Below are 21,001 nucleotides of genomic sequence, written 5' to 3'. Positions count from 1 at the left end.
TTCTTTCTTTTTTTTTTTTTCAATTTTGTTTTTTTGACCATGCAACATGTGGGATCTTAGTTCCCTGATCAGAGATAGAACCCATGGCCTCTGCACTGGAAGCACGGAATCAACCACTGGACTGCCAGGAAAGTCCCTTGGTTCTGTTTTATTGTCATGTATAACATACCCAGCCCCAGAAAATGTCAGATACTTTTCAGATCACTTCCAATATATAGATTGTAAGTATTTCCTAAAGGTTTTAGGATATTTACCTGACAGTCCTATAGATTTGTATAAGAGAACATAATTGTTAGTAATAACGTGTATGGTAGTAATACTGCATTTTTTATACTATAATGTTGTGCCTTTTTTGTTTTCTTAAATGTTTCAAGGATAAAGCATAGATGAATACGTATAAAACTCTTACTATCTAGCTTTGTCCGATAATATTTTGCAGTGTTTGCTTCAGATTTTTTTTTTTCTTGGCCACACCCAAGATCCCCCATGGCTTGCAGGATCTTAGTTCCCCCAATTAAGGATGGAACCTGGGGCCCAGACAGTGAGAATACCAAGTCCTAACCATCGGACCACCAGGGAATGCCCCAGATTTCTTTTTTAAAGAAATAAAACAGTACAGGTAGAGTTGAAGATTCCTTCATTAGTATCCATCTTGATTTCATTTCCTTCTTTTCTCCCCAGAGATGAGATAATCATTATATTGAATTTGTTGTTAATTCTTCTTATGTTTGTTTTTATACTCTTACTATACATTACAAACAAATCTATAAGCAACATTATATACTTTTTTACGTTTCATATATATATAAGTATATAATGTTTATGTATCTGTGTTTATAGCTATATTTATTGTTTATATTTGTTAGTCTGGTTCTTTCCTCTTAATTGCTGTGTAATGGCCAATTGTGTTAATATTACTATCTGTAGTTATTTAGCCATCTTCTACTGATGGTCATTTAACTTATTTTCAAGGGTTTGCTATTATGGGCAGTGCTGCACAGAACACTTTTTTTTTTCCTTCATGTTTAAAATTAATTTTATTAATCATCTGTCAGTAACCCTTCAGTTCAGTTCAGTCGCTCAGTCGTGTCCGACTCTTTGAGACCCTATGAATCGCAGCATGCCAGGCCTCCTTGTCCATCACCAGCTCCCGGAGTTCACTCAAACTCACGTCCATCAAGTCGGTGATGCCATCCAGCCATTTCATCCTCTGTTGTCCCCTTCTCCTCCTGCCCCCAATCCCTCCCAGCATCTGAGTCTTTTCCAATGAGTCAACCATCAATAGCCCTTGGAGATAGGTAAAAAGCCTACGTTGTTACTGTCATTTGATAGATGGAGAATCTTAAAACATGTATTAGTTACTTATAGTCAGTTCACTGATAATTTGCTTTATTTGTCTAGTCTATTTTCCACCTAATTGACATACTCTCTTGTCTAGACCCATCAAACCATTCATCCACTGTCTCCCCAAAACCTTATAATATTTATAGTTCCTCTTTTAGAAATCTAAATTTATTGGTATTTATAACAACAGTTATGAATTACCTCGGCAGGAATCCTATTTTATGTTTTGTGTCTAACTCCTACTGTTTAATGGTCTTTTTATTTTAATAGATTATGTACAGTTATAGAAATGTCATTATGGTCTCTGTTTTGATAGTATTAAATCTGTTTTATGTCCTCACTATTTTGCCTGGAATTGCCTACCTCTGAATTCTTACTTAAGTTCTGACAAACTGATCTTTCACAATAACCTTTCATTCTTCCACATCTCTCATATCCTTGTTCATACTGCACCTGTTCTCCAGTTTTATGGATACCCTAAAGTTGTGGGGTTTGCTCTCACCTTTCCTAATAGCTCCCTTCCTGATCTCATTTCTTTTCTTAGGTTAAGCTTTGTTGTCTGTCACATAAAATAGTACTTTTGCTAACAATTTCAGCTTATTCTGTCTACTGTGCTTGTTCAGATCTCTAGCTGGACCAATTCAACTAATTTCTTACAAATTAATTATGCTGCATATTTAATTATTTAAACCATAGCAACTCCTTTTTTTTTTTTTTACTACAGTCCAGATTCTATCATTGTTTTATTATATTTACTTTATCACATCTGTCCATCCCTCTATTGATCCACTAATATACATTATTCTTTGAGTGTATTTCAAAATAAATTAGAGACAACAGTTATTGTCCTCACAAATATTTTATCAGGTCCTTCCCTAAACATTTGTCTATAGTGTTTTTTTTTTTTTTCCTGTTTAAAACTTTACAGGGAAATGCACAAATCTAAAGATAGCACCTGAGTTTTGATAAAAAACCTGCAGCTTAGAGAGTCACATCCTTAGAAGGGTGTAGAACTGGATCATTACCATTACCTCATGCTCTCATGCACCTTGCTAGTCAGCCCATGTCTATACCATCCTCTGGAAGCAACTACTGTTTAGCATCCTTCCTAGATAATTACTTGGTGTATTCTAGAACTTCATACAAATGAAGTCATACGTTGTATAACTCTTATTTTGCCTGAGTTAAGATTGCTCTTCTTTGCTCTATTTTCAAGACTCATTAATGTTTTTGTGTTCATTAATAGTTCTTTCCTTTTTCTTGTCTTCCATTGTATAGATTACTCTATTTTGCTTATCCGTTCTCCTATTGATAGACATTTTAAACCATAGCCGCTCTATTTGCTCGTTGTCTTTAGTCAATTTCCAGTGTGGTCAACAGGAAAGTTTCTATTCATTCTCCTCAGCACTTATGCCAAATCTATGTCACTCACTTCAAACCTATATTTCATTTCACCTTTATTTCATATTAGACCCTTACTCCCCTCAACCTCAGTCTGTCCTCCTTTAATGAAAATCACTTTGGCATTTTGTGCAAACTATTGTGGTCTGCTACATCTCAGCCCAGTCCTTCTTAATTTCCTTTCTTGCACCTTCTTCTTCCTGGTGCTTCCTAGCAATCTGTTTCTGTTCTTTTTGATTCTACATGCTTCCCCTGGATAATTTCATCTCACTGATTTTAACTGTTACTCACATGCTGATGACTCCTAAATCCAAATCTATAGCCTTGGCATCCTGGTAAGTTCCAAATCTGCCTAACAAGCAGCCATTGGATATCCTAACCTGAATTTGTCTCAAGTACCTCAGGTTCAACATGTCTAAAATTGATTTTACTCCTTGCTCATTTTTTTAAAAATTCCTATAAGGCATATTCCTCCTTCATTGACCTAAGCTCCCACATCCAGTCAGCTGTAGATTCTATTGCTTTTATTTAACTCATTTCATAGCTGTCTCATTCTCACTGCCTTATCTGGTTTTTGTTATGGCTCATCACATATCTCTGCTCTCAATTTTGTACAGCTCAAATGTCTTCCATACTCCTTCTAGTCATCTTTCTAATTAACTTGTATGTGGGGTGAGCGCTTAGTCATGTACAACTCTTTGAGACCCCATGGACTTTATCTATAGCCCACCAGGCTCCTCTGTCCATGCATTGAATTTTCTAGGCAAGAATATTGGAGTGGGTTGCCATTTCCTTCTCCAGGGGATCTTTCCAACCCCAGGATCGAACCCACATCTCTTGCGTCTCCTGCATTAGCAGGCAGGTTCTTTACCAGTTAAGCCACCAGGGAAGCCGTTAAGTTGGGTAAGGGCTCTATGAATATATTTAGTCAACAGTCATCCATTCAGCAAATAATAATTGGATATCTTCTATGTGCTTGACCGGAGAAGGCAATGGCAACCCACTCCAGTACTCTTGCTTGGAAAATCTCATGGATGGAGGAGCCTGGTAGGCTGCAGTCCATGGGGTCGCTAAGAGTCAGACACGACTGAGCGACTTCACTTTCACTTTCATGCATTGGAGAAGGAAATGGCAACTCACTCCAGTGTTCTTGCCTGGAGAATCCCAGTGACGGGGTAACCCTAGTGGGCTGCCGTCTATGGGGTCAACACAGAGTCGGACATGACTGAAGCAACTTAGCAGCAGCAGCAGCAGCAGCATGTGCTAGACACTATTCCAGATAGTGAATATGAGTAGTGAACAAAACATGGTCTGTTCTTATGGAGCTACAGTTCTAATGATGGTTGTAATGGTAGGATATAAATAAGTAGATAATGTCAGATAGCCATGAATGCCAATAAGAAAGAATAGAGTTAGGTGGTAGGAGATAAATAGATGGAGAAGGCAATGGCACCCCACTCCAGTACTCTTGCCTGAAAAATCCCATGGACGGAGGAGCCTGGTAGGCTGCAGTCCATGGGGTCGCTAAGAGTCGGACACGACTGAGTGACTTCACTTTCACTTTTCACTTTCATGCATTGGAGAAGGAAATGGCAACCCACCCCAGTGTTCTTACCTGGAGAATCCCAGGGACGGGGGAGCCTGGTGGGCTGTCACCTCTGGGGTCGCACAGAGTCGGACATGACTGAAGCGACTTAGCGATAAATAGACATCATATGGCAATGAATGTCAATAAGAAAGAATAGTTAGGTGATGGTGATATAGTATGGAGACATTAGGGAAGTCCTTTTTAATGAGGAGACACTGTGACAGGGAAATGAATGAAATGAGAGAACAAATGATACAGATATCTATGGAAGATCAGTCCAGGCAGAAGAAGCAGAGCAGCAAGTGCAGAGGCTCTGAAGGGGAAGCGTGCTGGTTATATTCACAGAACCACAGGGACACCACAGAGGCTAGAGCCATGTGAGTAAGGGAGAAGGGAAGGAAATATGATCAGAAAGCACTGGGGTTGGGGGTGTGTTTAGAGCTCCTTTATGGAATTTGGATTTGATTCTGAGTGAGTGAGATTTTGAGCAGAAGAGACATGATCATGAGCACAGGGGTAGCATGTCTTTAAAGGATCACTCTGGTTCTTGTGTACAAATGGAGATGAACTGGAAGCCACTCCAGAAATCCAAGGATGAGGTACTAATAGCTCAAACTGGGTGGACACTGTGAAGGTCAGATTCTAGATACGTTGTGAAGTTGAATGACAAGAAGTGCTGGTAGGTTGTGAGGTGGATATGACAGAAGCAGTTTCAAGGAGGATCCCAAGGGTTTCGGCCTGAGCAACTAGAAGAATGGGATTACCATTTGTGAAAATGGAGACACTAAGGAGTGGAAATCGAGTTTGGTTTTGGAAGGATTAAAAAGTAAGGCGTGTATATATGGTGAATTGGCAGTTGGATGTACAGATATATCCATTGATATGTTTATATCAGTGTTTATGCAAACACATGCACACACATATTTCTGAAAGTGCTTACCTCTTGTGCTTACAGTTCATGCACTCTTCGTGCCCCAGCAGTACTAAACACACCCTGTTCGAACCTCTGTGCATTTGCTCACATTTTTTGTTAGAATACTGATTGTCATACTGCCAGTACTGGCAAATACTGATTCAAAAATCCTGTGTTGAGGGACTGGCATGAAGTCTTTCATAATTTTGATTGCTTCATACGTCATGCTGCTGTATCTTGTATTGTGTTTATAAGTTTGTGCCTTCTTTTGGACTCAAGGATAGTGTTTTTTAGGTGTTTTTCTCTTAAAGCCCTGCCTTACTGCAGAGTTCTAATAAATGCCTCTGTGCAGTTTTTCTGTCATTTGGCTTTATAATACAAGCCTTGTGAAGAAAATGGTTTGTATTAATCAGCTTCAGTATAAGCTTATACATGTATTTGGCAAATTTAATATCAGTGACAGTTTCTTGGAAACTATTTGATCCATGTAACTACTGAATATCTAGTTGATGGGAGTCTGAAGGCTTAGAAACTGATGCTGCCAAGAAAACTGAAAATGCAGGAAGTTCATGAGAACAGTACTTCTCATCATGTGAGAATGTCTGCAGCACGTCCCTGTTTTTTCTGTACTGTGCATATGATGCTTTCTCAAGTCTGGAAAACTGTCAAAATTCAGATTTCTTGGGCTCTAACACAGGCATAATAAAATAGCATTTGAGGTGGTGAAGAATGTCTTATCCTCTCCTACCCTCTCCCTGTGTCCATAAGTTTCTTCTCTATGTCTGTTTCTCCATTGTTGCCCTATAAATAAATCTTCAGTACTATTTTTCTAGATTACATATATATGCATTAGAATATAATATTTAGCTTTCTCTTTCTGACTCACTTCACTATGTATAATAATAGGTTCTAGGTTCATCCACCTCATCAGAACTGACTCAAATTCCTTTCTTTTGATGGCTGAGTAATATTTCATTGTGTATATGTACCACAATTTCTTTATCCATTCATCTGTCAATGGACATCTAGGTTGCTTCCATATTCTACATATTGTAAATAGTGCTGCAATGAACAATGGGATACATGGGTCTTTTTCAACTTTGGTTTCCTCAGGGTATATGCCTAGGAGTGGGATTGCTGGGTCATATAGTGGTTTTATTCCTAGTTTTTAAAGGAATCTCCATACCATCTTCCATAGTGGCTGTATCAATTTACATTCCCATCAACAGTGCAAGAGCATTCCCTTTCCTCCACACCCTCTCTAGCATTTATTGATTGTAGATTTTTTGATGATGGCCATTCTGACCAATGTGAGGTGATACCTCATTGTAGTTTTGATTTGCATTTCTCTAGGAGGAGAAGGGGATGGCAGAGGATGAGATGGCTGGATGGCATCACTGACTCGATGGACTTGAGTCTGAGTGAACTCCAGGTGATGGACAGGGAGGCCTGGTGTGCTGTGATTCATGGGGTCGCAAAGAGTCGGACACGACTGAGCGACTGAACTGAACTGAACTGAATAATGAGCAGTGTTGAACATCTTTTCATGTGTTTGTTAGCCATCTGTATGTCTTCTTTGGAGAAATGTCTCTTTAGGTCTTTTTCCTACTTTTTGGTTGGGTTGTTTGTTTTTCTGGCATTGAGTTGTATGAGCTGCTTGTATATTTTGGAAATTAATCCTTTGTCAGTTGTTTCATTTGCTATTATTTTCTCCCATTCTGAGGGCTGTCTTTTCACCTTACTTATCGTTTCCTTTGCTGTGCAAAAGCTTTCAAGTTTAATCAGGTCCCACTTGTTTACTTTTGTTTTTATTTCCATTACTCTAGGAGGTGGGTCATAGAGGATCTTGCTTTGATTTATGTCATCGAGTGTTCTGCCTCTGTTTTCCTCTTAAGAGTTTTATAGTTTCTGGTCTTACATTTAGGTCTTTAATCCATTTTGAGTTTATCTTTGTGTAGGTGTTAGGAAGTGTTCTAATTTCATTGTTTTACATGTAGCTGTCCAGTTTTCCCAGCACCATTTATTGAAGAGCCTGTCTTTGCCCCATTGTAAATTCTTGCCTCCTTTGTCAAAAACAAGGTAGCCATAGGTGCATGGGTTTATTTCTGGGCTTTCTATCTTGTTCCATTGGTCTATATTTCTATTTTTGTGCCAGTACCATACTATCTTGATGACTGTAGCTTTGTAGTATAATCTGAAGTCAGGAAGGTTGATTCCTCCAACTCCATTCTTTCTCAAGACTGCTTTGGCTATTTGGGATCTTTTGTGTTTCCATATGAATTGTGAAATTTTTTATTCTAGTTCTGTGAAAAATGCCATTGGTAATTTGATAGGGATTGCGGTGAATCTGTAGATTGCGTTTGGTAGTATAGTCATTTTCACAATATTGATTCTTCCTACCCAGAAACATGGAATATCTCTCCATCTGTTTGTGTCATCTTTGATTTCTTTCATCAGTGTCTTTTACTTTTCTGTGTACAGTTCTTTTGTCTCCTTAGGTAAGTTTATTCCTAGATATTTAATTTTTTTTTGTTTCAATGGTGAATGGGATTGATTCTTTAATTTCTCTTTATGATTTTTCATTGTTAGTATATGGAAATGCAAGTGATTTCTGTGTATTGATTTTGTGTCCTGCAACTTTGCTAAATTCACTGATTAGCTCTAGTCATTTTCTGATACTGTCTTTAGGTATGTACAGTATCATGTCATCTGCAAACAGTGAGAGTTTACTTTTTCTTTTCTGGTCTGAATTCCTTTTATTTCTTTTTCTTCTCTGATTACTGTAGCTAGGACTTCCAGAACTATGTTGAATAATAGTGGTGAAAGTGGACACCCTTTTCTTGTTCCTGATCTTAGGGGGAATGCTTTCCGTTTTTCACCATTGAGAATAATGTTTGCTGTAGACTTATCATATATGCTGTTTACTATGTTGAGGAAGGTTCCTTCTGTGCCCATTTTTTGAAGAGTTTTAATCATAAATGGGTGCTAAATTTTGTCAAAGTCTTTCTCTGCATCCATTGAGATGATATGATCTTTTTTTCAATGTGTTAATATGGTGTATCACATTGATTGATTTGCATATATTGAAGAATCCTTGCATTCCTGGTATAAACCCAACTTGATCATGGTGTATGAGCTTTTTGATGTGTTGCTGAATTGTGTTAGCTAAAGTTTTGTTGAGGATCTTTGCATCTCTGTTCATCAGTGATATTGGCCTGGAGTTTTTTTTTTTATGTTGTCTTTGTCTGGTTTTAGTATTAGGTTGATGGTGGCCTTGTAGTATGAGTTTGGAAGTGTTCCTTCCTCTGCAATTTTTGAAAGAGTTTTAGAAGGATAGGTATTAGATGTTCTCTAAATGTTTGATAGAATTCTCCTTTGAAGCCATCTGGTCCTGGGCTTTTTTTTTTGGGGGGGGGGGGGGAGATTTTTGATTATAGCTTCAATTTCAGTACTTGCAGTTGGGTTGTTCATAATTTCTATTTCTTCCTGGTTCAGTCTTGGAAGATAGAAATTTTCTAAGAATCTGTCAATTTCTTCCAGGTTATCCATTTTATTGCCATAGTTGTTCATAATAGTCTCGTAATCCTTTGTATTTCTGCATTGTCTGAGGTAACCTCTCCTTTTCATTTCTAATTTTGTTGATTTGATTCTTCTCTCTCTCTTTCTTGATGAATCTGGCTAAAGGTTTGTCAATTTTATCTTCTCAAAGAGCCAGCTTTTAGTTTTATTAATCTTTATTATTGTTTCTTTCATTTCTTTTTCATTTATTTCTGCTTGTATCTTTGTGATTTCTTTCTTTCTACTAATTTCGGGGCTTTTCTTTTTTCTTCAGTTGTTTTAGGTGTAAAGTTAGGTTGTCTATTCCATGTTTTTCTTGTTTCTTGAGGTAGGATTGTATTGTCATAAACTTCCCTCTTAGAGCTGTTTTTGCTGCATCCCATAGGTTTTGAGTTGTCATGTTTTCATTGTCATTCGTTTCTAGGAATTTTTTTGTTTCCCTTTTATCTTCTTCAGTAACCTGTTGGTGATTTAGAAACATGTTTAATCTCCATGTGTTTGTGTTTCTTACAGTTTTTTTTTCTTGTAATTGATATCTAGTCTCATAGCGTTGTGGTCGGAGAAGATGCTTGATACGATTTCAGTTTTCTTAAATTTACTGAGGTTTGATTTGTGACCTAAGATGTGGTCTAGCCTGGAGAATGTTCCATGTGCCCTTGGGAAGAAGGTGTATTCTTCTGCATTTGGATGGAATGTCCTGAAGATATCAATGAGATCCATCTCATCTAATGTGTCATTTAAGACTTGTGTTTCCTTATTAATTTTCTGTTTTGATGATCTGTCCATTGGTGTGAGTGGGGTGTTAAAGTCTCTTACTATTATTGTGTTCCTGTCAATTTCTCCTTTTATGTCTGTTAGTGTTTGTCTTATGTATCGAGGTGCTCCTATGTTGGGTGCATAGATATTTATAATTGTTATGTCTTCCTTTTGGACTGATCCCTTGATCATTATGTAGTGTCCTTCCTTATCTCTTGTACTTTTCTTTATTTTAAGGTCTACTTTGTCTGATATGAGGATTGCTACTCCAGCTTTCTTTTACTTCCCATTTGCATGCAATATATTTTTCCATCCTCTCACTTTCAGTCTGTATGTGTCTTTAGGTCTAAAGTGGGTTTCTTGTAGACAGCATATATATGAGTCTTGCTTTTGTATCCATTCAGCCAGTCTGTTTCTTTTGGTTGGAGCATTTAATCCATTTACATTTAAAGTAATTATAGCTATATATGTTCCTATTGCCATTTTCTTAATTGTTTGGGGTTGATTTTTTACATCTTTTCTCTTCTGTTATATTTCTTGACTGTATAAGTCCTTTTAACATTTGTTGTAAAGCTGGTTTGGTGGTACTGAATTCTCTTAACTTTTGCTTGTCTGAAAAGCTTTTTATTTCTCCATCAATTTTGAATGAGATCCTTGCCAGGTACAGTAATCTTGGTTGTAGATTTTTCCTTTCAGTACTTTAAATATATCCTGCCATTCCCTTCTGGCCTGCAGAGTTTCTGCTGAAAGATAGCTGTTGAGTGTACGGGGTTTCCCTTGTATGTTACTTGCTGCTTCTCCCTTGCTGCTTTGAATATTCTTTCTTTGTGTTTAGTCTTTGTTACTTTGATTAGTGTGTGTCTTGGCGTGTTTCTCCTTGTGTTTATCCTGTATGGGACTCTGTGAGCCTCTTGGATTTGATTGACTATTTACTTTTCCACGTTGGGGAAGTTTTCAACTATAATCTCTCAAAATTTTTCTCATACCGTTTCTTTTTCTCTGATTCTTCTGGGGCCCCTATAATTTGAATGTTGGTGCATTTGCTGTTGTCCCAGGGGTCTCTGAGACTATGCTCAGTTCTTTTCATTCTTTTAATTCTTCTAGGTCTTTGTTAATTGATTCTTGCATTTTCTCCATTTTGTTTTCAAGGTTTTTGATCATCTTTTACTATCCTTATTCTGAATTGTTTTTCAGGTAGTTTGTCTATTTCCTCTTCATTTATTTGGAATTCTGTGTTTCCAGTTTGTTCCTTCATGTGTGTAGTATTTCTCTGCCTTTTCATAATTTTTTCTTAACTTGTTGTGTTTGAAGTCTCCGCTTCCCAGGCTTCAAGCAAAGTTGAATTCTTTCCTTGAAGAAGGTTGAATTCTTTCTTTTGGTTTCTGCCCTCCTAAGGCTGGTCCAGTGGTTGTGTAAGCTTTGTGTAGAGTGAGATTTGTGCTGAGTTTTTGTTTGTTTGTTTTTCCTTTCATGGGTAAGGCTGAGTGAGGTGGTAATCCTATCTGCTGATGATTGAGTTTGTATTTTTGTTTTGTTTGTTGTTTAGATGAGGCGTCCTGCACAGGGTGCTACTGGTGGTTGGGTGATGCTGAGTCTTGTGTTCAAGTGGTTTCCTTTGTGTGAGTTCTCACTATTGGATACTCCCTACTGTTAGTTCTCTGGTAGTCTAGGGTCTTGGAGTCAGTGCCTCTACTCCAAAGGTTTGGGACTTGATCTCTGGTCAGAAACAAAGATTCCACAAGTGGTTTGTTATGGCATTAAGTGAGACTAAAACAAATATCCAAAAATGAGAAACCAAAGATGAACCCCAGACAAATGGCAGTTACAAAGTCAGGCAAATAATAGTTAAAATAATGGAATATACACATATACATATACACCCATGAGCAAAGTCAAAACAGTCCAACAAAAATAAAGTACAGTAGATTGATCCAGCAAACAAAGGAAATAAAAAATTATATTTACCAGTTAAGAACAAAACTAAAGCACAAACTGGAAAACAAAATTAAGCAATGTGCCAAGTGGGGAATAGAGCAATGAAAACAAAACTAACAAATATGTTGAGAGGAAAGGAAGGAAAGAAAAGAAAGAATGGATATGCAAATTTAAATAGAGATAGATGAAGATTTATACACATTAAAGATTAATTGCAAGGGGAAAAAAAACAGTAGGAAAGGCAAAGAAAGGGATAAATATACAAAAAATACAATAGGTTTAAAAAAAATTAAAATTATAAAGAGGAGAAAAGAAAAAAAAAATGGAAGAAGAAAGAAAGAAGGAAAACTCCACAGAACTGCAAAAGCCCAATGTAGAGGCAGAGGTTTATAACAACATTAAAAAGTGTGACTGAATATACACATATACATATACACCCATGCTGCTAAGTCACTTCAGTCGTGTCCGACTCTGTGTGACCCCATAGACAGGAGCCCACCAGGCTCCCCCATCCCTGGGATTCTCCATGCAAGAACACTGGAGTGGGTTGCCACTTCCTTCTCCAATGCATGAAAGTGAAAAGTGAAAGTGAAGTCGCTCAGTCGTGTCCGACTCTTCGCAACCCCATGGATTGTAGCCCACCAGGCTCCTCCGCCCATGGGATTTTCCAGGCAAGAGTACTGGAGTGGGGTGCCATTGCCTTCTCCATATACACCCATAGGCAAAATCAAAAAAGTCCAACAAAAATAAAGTACAATAGATTGACCCAGTGAACAAAAGAAACCAAAAATTATATCTACCAGAACAAAACTAGCCAAAGCACAAACTGGAAAACAAAACTAAAGCCAAGTGCCAACTGGGGAATAAAGCACTGAAACTAAAACTAATAACCATGTTGAGAGGAAAGGAGAGAAAGAAACAAAAGAAAGAATAGATATGCAAAGTTAGATAAGAGTAGATAAAAAAGATTTTTATATGTTAAAGATTAACTGCAAGGGGAAAAGAACCATAGGAAAAGCAAACAAAAGGATAAATATAGAAAAAATAAAAATAGGTTTAAAAATGTTAAAAAAGAGAAAAGAAAAAAAAGAGGAAAACTCCACAGAACTGCAGAAGCCCAGTGTAGAGGCAGAGATTTATAACAGTAAAAAATGTGACTAGAAAAAATAAAGCTCAAAAGCTTAATTGGATTTCATAGTGCCAGTAAAATTGACAGCTACAACAGAGGGGGGAAAAAAAGAAAAAAGAAAAAAAAAGTCCAAAAGAATCTACAGAACAAGTCAAAAAAATAAGAATAATAAATGTTTTTCTTGAGTCATTGCTGTCAGCATCCTTGCCCTCGCTGGGAGTCATAGTCCACTTTACTGCCCTCGGATGCCCTCCAACACTGCTGGTCTCTGGACCTGCTTTGGGGGCAGCTCAGATTCTAATCTGGTCCTACTCCTGTGTGTTCTTGCCTCCAGTGTCCACAGCTGTCAGAACTAGTGAGTGTTCTTTTGTGGGTGCTCTCAGTGACCTTTTATATATTCCATAGAGACAGAGTCTTCCTAGTTGATCGTGTGGATTTAATCTGCAGCTTGTGCAGCTGGTGGTAAGGTTTTAGGTCTTCTTCCTTAGCCACACTGCCCCTGGGTTTTAATTGTGGTTTCATTTCCACCTGTACATGTGGGTCCTCCACTGGGGTTTGCTCCTGAGGCTGCCCTGGAGGGCTTGGGTTTGCCCCTGTGAGGGCCAGGTGTGGAGGTGGTGCAGCTGCTTGGGGCGCAGGGGTTCTGGCAGCATCAGGTACTCAGGGGAGTTGGCTGCTAGGGCAGCAGGAAATACAGTGCTCTAGAAGGGTATGACAACCAGTATTGGCCAGTACGCTCCAGTATTCTTGCCTGGAGAACCCCCTCCTCCCTGACAGATGCCTGGCAGCCCACAGTTTACAGGGCAGCAAAGAGCTGCACATGACTGAAGTGACCCTGTGGGTGTAGACGTAAGACTTTTTTTGCCTATGGCAGCTCTGCCCCAGGGAGAGTTGAGCATGAAGGTGGCACAGCTGCTTGGCTTGCAGGGACCCTGGCAGTGCCAAGTGTGCAAGGACACGGACTGCCTCCACTGCAGGAGTTATGTCCCCATCAGAGTCTTTTTTTGAGCCTCTTGTAGCTGGCGATCAAAAGGCCTATCTGTAGCTCCGCCTGTTCAGGCACTTAGAGGGCTGCCTTGCTTGGGGTCCTTTTATGTTGTTTGGTGTGTCAGGCACATAGAGGGGCCCTCCTGGCTGGGATCCTACTGTATAGGTTGGCACCTCAGGCACTTAAAGTGGCACCCTCGGTGGGGTCCTACTCTGTAGTGCGTGTGTCAGGTGTTTGATGGGCCAGCCTCTCTTGTGGCATGTGGGGAGAGAGAGGCTATGGTGATGGCTCCATCCCCTACCCGTGACTCAGCAGTATCGCCTTGCTTCTGTGGCTGCCTGGCTTTCCTCCCTCATGTCCCCTCAATCCGTCTCTTCTCCCTCACATCCCCACAATCCACCTCTCCGCAGTCAACAGCAGCCCTCACTCTGGGATTGCCCCACAATCCCTAAACTCCAGCTCCCAGCTGTGCGCCTTTCAGGGGACCTGTGTCCCTGTCTGGGGTATGTATGGCTGCGGCAAGGACTGTCCAATTCTCTTTCCATTTAGGCTGCCACAGATCAGCTGTTTCACTCTCAGCCTTAAATGATTCTCCTCTGACTCAGACAATTGCCCCATGTGGGGATTGGACCCCTGCCTCAGTTCCCCCACCCGCCGAGGGCAGGTCCAGTCCTTCTAACACTTCTGTTTTTCCCATAGTTCCTTCGTCCTACTGAGTTTTGCGTGGTTCTATATATTCTTTTCCACTGGTCAGATACTCTTGTCTGCCGTTAGCTGATGTTCTGCATGCACTTCTATCTCTGAAGGTGTATTCCTGATGTATCCTTGGAGAGAGATGTACCCCATGTCCACCGACTCCTCTGCCATCTTGTGGGAAGATTTTTACCTCTTATTTTTAAGGAAGTTCTATTTGAGTCTAGGGTAAATTGAGGACTATCTTGTAATTAAACGTTAAAAAAAAAACTTTTAGCTACTATTCTACTGGAGCTTTTTATTTATGTATGTTTATTTTATATATACTTATTTATAGTTTGAAATCTTACTGTAAACTCTGTGTCCTAAATAAATAGTATTAATTACACTATTTATTAATGGCTGTGCCTGTTTTAATAAAGAGTAATATTTTTGAAGCCAAAACAAAATTAAGTATACATTTTTCGTTTTTTTGCTAACTGTGCAGTATCTCATTGCATGACCCACAAGCAGGATATTTGCATTATTTCTTCGACATATCATAATGTTCTCCAAGGACATAAGCATAAATAAGCCACAACTGCTAAATGTAGAAATCCAAATCATTAGGTTCCCAATAAGTAAATGATTCTTGTCTTGTGTTTTTAGGTTTCCAGATTGTGGTGAGCCGTATCCTCGGCTGGTGGACCTGAATTTAGCTGGCGATCCTACTGAAGGAGCCTCAGTGGTAGTGCAGAGGGACTATGGCTTTTGGTGTCCCTGAGAGTTGAAAATTGATCCTGATCTTGGCTGTTACTTTTTGCAAGTGCGTGATTGTTCACCTCCTTGTCCAAATATGTACTTTAGGAGAGAAGAGCTTTCATTTGCTCAGTATTTCATAGGATTGATTTCAATCATTTGCCTCTCTGCCACGTTGTTTACTTTTTTAACTTTTTTGATTGATGTGGTAAGATTCTGTTATCCTGAAAGACCCATTATAATTTATGCCACTGCTACATGATGGAGTCATTAATTTTCTTTATTTGGTTTTTGCTTGAGGACCGAGTCGCCTGCAATGCATCCAGCCCTGCACAGTATCAGGCTTCCACAGTGACCCAAGGATCTCATAACAAAGCCTGTATCATGCTTTTTATGATACTCTATTTTTTTACTATGGCTGGCAGCGTTTGGTGGGTGATTCTTACCATCACGTGGTTCTAGGCAGCTGTGCCAAAGTGGGGTAGTAAAGCTATTGAGAAGAAATCCTTGCTGTTTCATGCCAGTGCGTGGGGCATCCCTGGAATGCTGACCATCATCCTTTTAGCGATGAATAAAATTGAAGGTGACAGTATCAGTGGCGTGTGATTTGTTGGCCTCGACGATTTTGATGCCTTGAGGTATTTTTTTCTTGCACCCTCTGCCTGTATGTGGTAGTTGGGGTTTCACTCCTTTTAGCCAGCATTATATCCCTAAACACAGTGTGAGTTGAGATTCCATTAGAAAAGGAGAACCAGGATTAACTGGTGAAGTTTATGATCCGGATTGGTGTTTTCAGCACTCTGTTTCTCGTACCACTCATGGTTGTAATTGGATGCTACTTTTATGAGTAAGCTTACCGCGGCATCTGGGAAGCAACGTGGATACAAGAACACTGCAGAGAATATCACATTCCATGTCCATATCAGGTAAGGGAAACCTTGTTCTAAATTTCAAAATATTTAACAGTGAAAAGAGCTAATCTTAGCTGGTTTTTTTTTTTTTTTTTTTTTTAACTCTTCATGAAAAACCTGAACATTAAAATTTTGAAGTGAAGTTAATGAACAAATTTATTGTAGTAAGAATGTCATACACAGGTTTCTGTTAACATCTTCCTTTTAAAAGATCACTTTTGTGAGTCCAAGCCATGGGCATTTATGCACTTTACTTCTTTTATCACAAAATAGTTGCTTGTGGATTACTTAGAAGTCTGCAGGTTTGAGGGGAAGATGTTGATTAAAAGACAGTGTCTGTGGAAATTTTACTGATACTTAGAACGGGAGTTTTAACAGTTTTGAAAAAAATTAGAATGCATTTGTACAAAGTTTCATCTTTTAGTTGGTCTTAGTTTTTCTTTTTTGCATACTGAATATTTTGTGATTTACCTTTTAATTTAGAGAGATTTAATAATCATAGAATTTTAGATCTAGAGAGGACCTTGGAGATGGTTTATTCAAGTTCCCTCTGTAATTTAGAGTTCTTAAACAACCATCCCATTTGAGGCTTAGAAATGTTAAGTGACTTGCTCACTTCATTACAGTACTTATGCATTATAGATAACTTCTGTTTACTTGTCTCTTTCCCCTAATACTGAACTCTTTAAACGCAAGAACATCTTTTTCATATTTTTTCAAAGCATGTTCTATAGGTTAGTAGATGATGGCATTGAGAATGGGAATGTGTAGATTGAGAAGAAAAGACATTTTTAAGAAACGTTCCAGTTTTACTGGAAACAAGGAGTGCGTGATTAGCACATAGTCAATTCTTGTAAATACTTGATGACTGAAAATGCCATTTCCTTTTTTATTTTGTGGTATAAATAATTCTACACAAAATTACATTTTAATTATTATTATAATTTATATATAATATAATATTATAAATATTAGCTACTGGCTTTTAAAAAAACCAACCTATAATTGAGAGACCAGAAAAAATGAATAATTGAAATCTTATTACATTTCTTGATAGTATTGCTTATTAAAAACTCTTAATATGAGTTTTCAGTCCTGAAGCTAAGTAATCAAATTTTGCCTCTAATGAGAGAGAAAGAGATGATTGAATTACATCATGTGCTTCTCCATGTTAGGTTTCTAGAATTCCAAATATATATTATCTTAGGACTATAAAAAAAAATAATGTTTGGCTCTGAAATAATGATCTGAAAAATACCAGACCTCAAACATGTAAATTAGTAAATTACAGTAGTTGGGACGCCACTATTTTCAAAACATTCCTAAGAATCTTTTAGCATCTTTAGAACCAGTTTGAGCTATATAAAAACCTGTGTGTGTATTCATTTCTTTACAGTTATAGGTTCTATAAGTGTTTTTTATTTCCAACTTACAGAAATAATGTTGGATTTCCAACATCTTAAAAAGAATAGAAAATGGTATAATAACTAACGTAGTTATTAATGTATAAAGTCTGGGTCAGGAATCCTGGCTTCATATCTCACTCTTATTATTTACTAGTTTTATAGCTTTAGATCAACTTCACCTCTTTCCACTTCAATTCCTCATCTGTAGAATGAGTAATGGAATCTCATAGTAATAAAAGAGTAATCGTGTTAGATAGAAATAGTAGTCGAATCTGTCTCCTAGGACTGTTTTTAGGCATCTACATGCAGTTAGAAGAGTGCCTTCTGTATAATAAGCGCTCGAATGTTCTGTTACTCATTTTTTCATTTTTTGTTGCTGCTGTTAACTGTTATTTACACACAGACATACATACATAAACTTTTTTTTAAACCATTCAGTACCAAACTTTAGCAAATGCCATGTTAAGTTATTGAGAATATACATGACAGTATGTGTACCACTAACTTGTTCATTTTAACTGCAGTAGAGAGATTTAATGGACAAATATACTTTAATTCATTTACTCATTATTTTGCTGATGGACTTAGAGTTCCAAGTGTTTTACTATTGTAATACCTATCTTCCTTGTACATGACCAAGAATGTTCATGGGGTGTATACCCAAAAGTGTAGTTATGGCATTTTAACATATAGGCATCTTCAACTCAAGTGGTTATTTTAATTGACACTGGCAGTATAGAGTTGGAATTCCCCATTTCGCCCCATCTTGGTGTTCTCAGGCTTTTAAGTTTTTGTCAACCTTTGAAACAATATCTCAAGCCTGTCTTGATGTTTATTTTTATTTCCCTTGTGCCTCGGTGTTTTCATATGTTTACTGGCTGTTTGGGGTTTCTCTTCTGTGATTTGCCTGTTTGTTGCCTTTGTCTTCTGCTCTGTCAGGTTATTTGCCTTTTGTTGTTATTCTTGTTTTAATTCTTCCTCAGTTACTTGCATTGCAGATATCGTATCCTGCTCTCTAGCTTGTCTTTTCACTTTGTGTTTTCGTTGCCTTTTGTGTTTTAAGAAATGCCTCCCTACCTCTAAAAATCATAAAAATGGTCTGCCGTGTTTTTCCAGCAGTTTTTTAAATTTGATTTTTAAATTCACGGCTCTAATCTCTTGAAATTCATTTTTATCTATGTTATGAGTAACAATTTTAGTTTTTCATATGAATGGTGCTTTTTGCACCATTTATCAAATAGACCATCTGAATAGTAATGCAGTGCTGTAATATACAAGTTCCATTTTTAGGCTGTCTTATTTACTGCTCTGTTTGAACAACCTTGTTTCAATACCACATTTCCTCTACCTTATGCTTCTTCAAAATTATTTTAACTGTTCCTGGCACTCTTCTGTTTGAATTTTAGAATAATTTCTTCATGAGAAACAGTTTGTATTTTGTTGAAATTGTTTTAGGTTTTAAATGAATCCAGGGAAAATTTCTATCTTTGTGATACTGAGTTTTAGAATCTTTGTTTCTTTATGTATGTATTCATTAATTTGTTCCTAGGTACTTTACAGTGTTTGTTTGAGTTGTGAATGAGATCTTTTCTCTGTTACATTTTTCAGTTGGTTATTGCTGGTCTCCAAGAATGCCACTGATTTTTATATATTGACCTTATATTGAGCATCCCTGCTGAACTCTTCTGCTAGCTCTAATTGTGTGTAAATTCTCTTATGTATTCTTTGTAGAAATCCTGTTGCTGCAGGCAAGGCCAAGTTCATATCTTACATTCCAGTTCTTATGTTTTATTTAAGATTTTTGTGTCTATACTCATGAGAAATATAGACTGTGATATTAATAGTTTTTCTTTTCTTTTTTTTTATATTTTTAAAAATTTTATTTTATTTTTAAACTTTACAAAATTGTATTAGTTTTGCCAAATATCGAAATGAATCCACCACAGGTATACATGTGTTCCCCATCCTGAACCCTCCTCCCTCCTCCCTCCCCATACCATCCCTCTGGGTCGTCCAAGTGCACCAGCCCCAAGCATCCAGTATCGTGCATCGAGCCTGGACTGGCAACTTGTTTCATACATGATATTATACATGTTTCAATGCCATTCTCCCAAATCTTCCCACCCTCTCCCTCTCCAACAGAGTCCATAAGACTGTTCTATACATCAGTGTCTCTTTTGCTGTCTTGTACACAGGGTTATTGTTACCATCTTTCTAAATTCCATATATATGCGTTAGTATACTGTATTGGTGTTTTTCTTTCTGGCTTACTTCACTCTGTATAATAGGCTCCAGTTTCATCCACCTCATTTGGCTTGTCAAGGTTTCCTGGTTAAGGAAGCTTGTGTTGGTGTTCTGGTGGGTGGAGCTGTATTTCTTCTCTCTGGAGTGCAATGAAGTGTCCAGTAATGAGTTATGAGATGTCTATGGTTTTGGGGTGACTTTGGGCAGCCTGTATCTTGAAGCTCAGGGCTGTGTTCCTTTGTTGCTGGAGAATTTGCTTGGTATGTCTTGCCCTGGAACTTGTTGGCCCTTGTGTGGTGCTTGGTTTCAGTGTAGGTATGGAGGCGTTTCATGAGCTCCTGTCAATTAATGTTCCTTGGAGTCAGGAGTTCCCTGGAGTCAGGGTTTGGACTTAAGCCTCCTGCTTCCAGTTATCAGTCTTATTTTTACAGTAGTTTCAAAACTTCTCCTTCTATACAGCACCACTGATAAAACATCTATGTTAAAGATGAAAAGTTTCTCTACCGTGAGGGTCACCCAGAGAGGTTCACAGAGTTACATGGAGAAGAGAAGAGGGAGGAGGGAGTTAGAGGTGACCCGAATGAGATGAGGTGGAATCAATAGTGGAGAGAGTGGGCTAGCCAGTAATCACTTCCTTATGTGCACTCCACAACTGGACCGCTCAGAGATGTTCACGGAGTTATACAGAGAAGAGAAGAAGGAGAAAGGAGACAGAGGTGGCCAGAAGGATAAAAGGGGGGAATGAAAAGGAGGGAGACAGATCCAGCCAGTAATCAGTTCCCTAAGTGTTCTCCACCTTCTGGAACACACAGAAATTCACAGAGTTGGGTAGAGTAGAGAGGGGTTAGGGAGGAGACACAGGCGTCCTGGTGGAGAAAAAGGAGAGTCCAAAGGGAGAGAGAGCAGTCAAGCCAGTAATCTCGCTCCCTAGTGAAAAATGGGTACCAAAGATTGGGTTCTTAAAGGTACAAAATTGGTAACAAATACATAAAAGCAAAAATTAAAAATCTAGAGTAGAGTTTGGAATTTCAAAAATACGATGTTAAAGAAAAGAAGAAGGAAAAGACAGAAAAAACGAACAAACAAAAACAAACAAGGTCGTGAAAATTATAAAGAAAATATAGGTACAAAATTGATAACTAATACCAAAAAGCAAAAGTTAAAAATCTAGAGTAGAGTTTGGAATTTCAAAAATACAATGTTAAAAAAAAGAAAAAGAAAGAGAGAAGAAAAAAACAAACAAAAACAAAGTCGCAAAAATTATAAAGAAAATACAGGTACAAAATTGATATCAAATACTTCCTTTTTGGTGTCAAGGATGTAATAGCTTCATAAAGTGAGGTCTTTTCCTTGTGTTCTTTGAAACAGTTTTTACAATGAATAGGGACTGTCTCAGA

The 21,001-nt window shown here is 38.0% G+C and overlaps 1 pseudogene; it reads left to right on the top strand.

Moving 5' to 3' along the window:
* LOC129643282 (frizzled-3-like) overlaps nucleotides 1-21,001 on the top strand; it is an 83,632-nt pseudogene that overhangs the window by 40,219 nt on the left and 22,412 nt on the right.

This window comes from Bubalus kerabau, chromosome 2 (assembly GCF_029407905.1).
Source record: "Bubalus kerabau isolate K-KA32 ecotype Philippines breed swamp buffalo chromosome 2, PCC_UOA_SB_1v2, whole genome shotgun sequence".
Lineage (NCBI taxonomy): Eukaryota > Metazoa > Chordata > Mammalia > Artiodactyla > Bovidae > Bubalus > Bubalus kerabau.
This window is presented reverse-complemented; position numbering and strand designations above follow the sequence as displayed.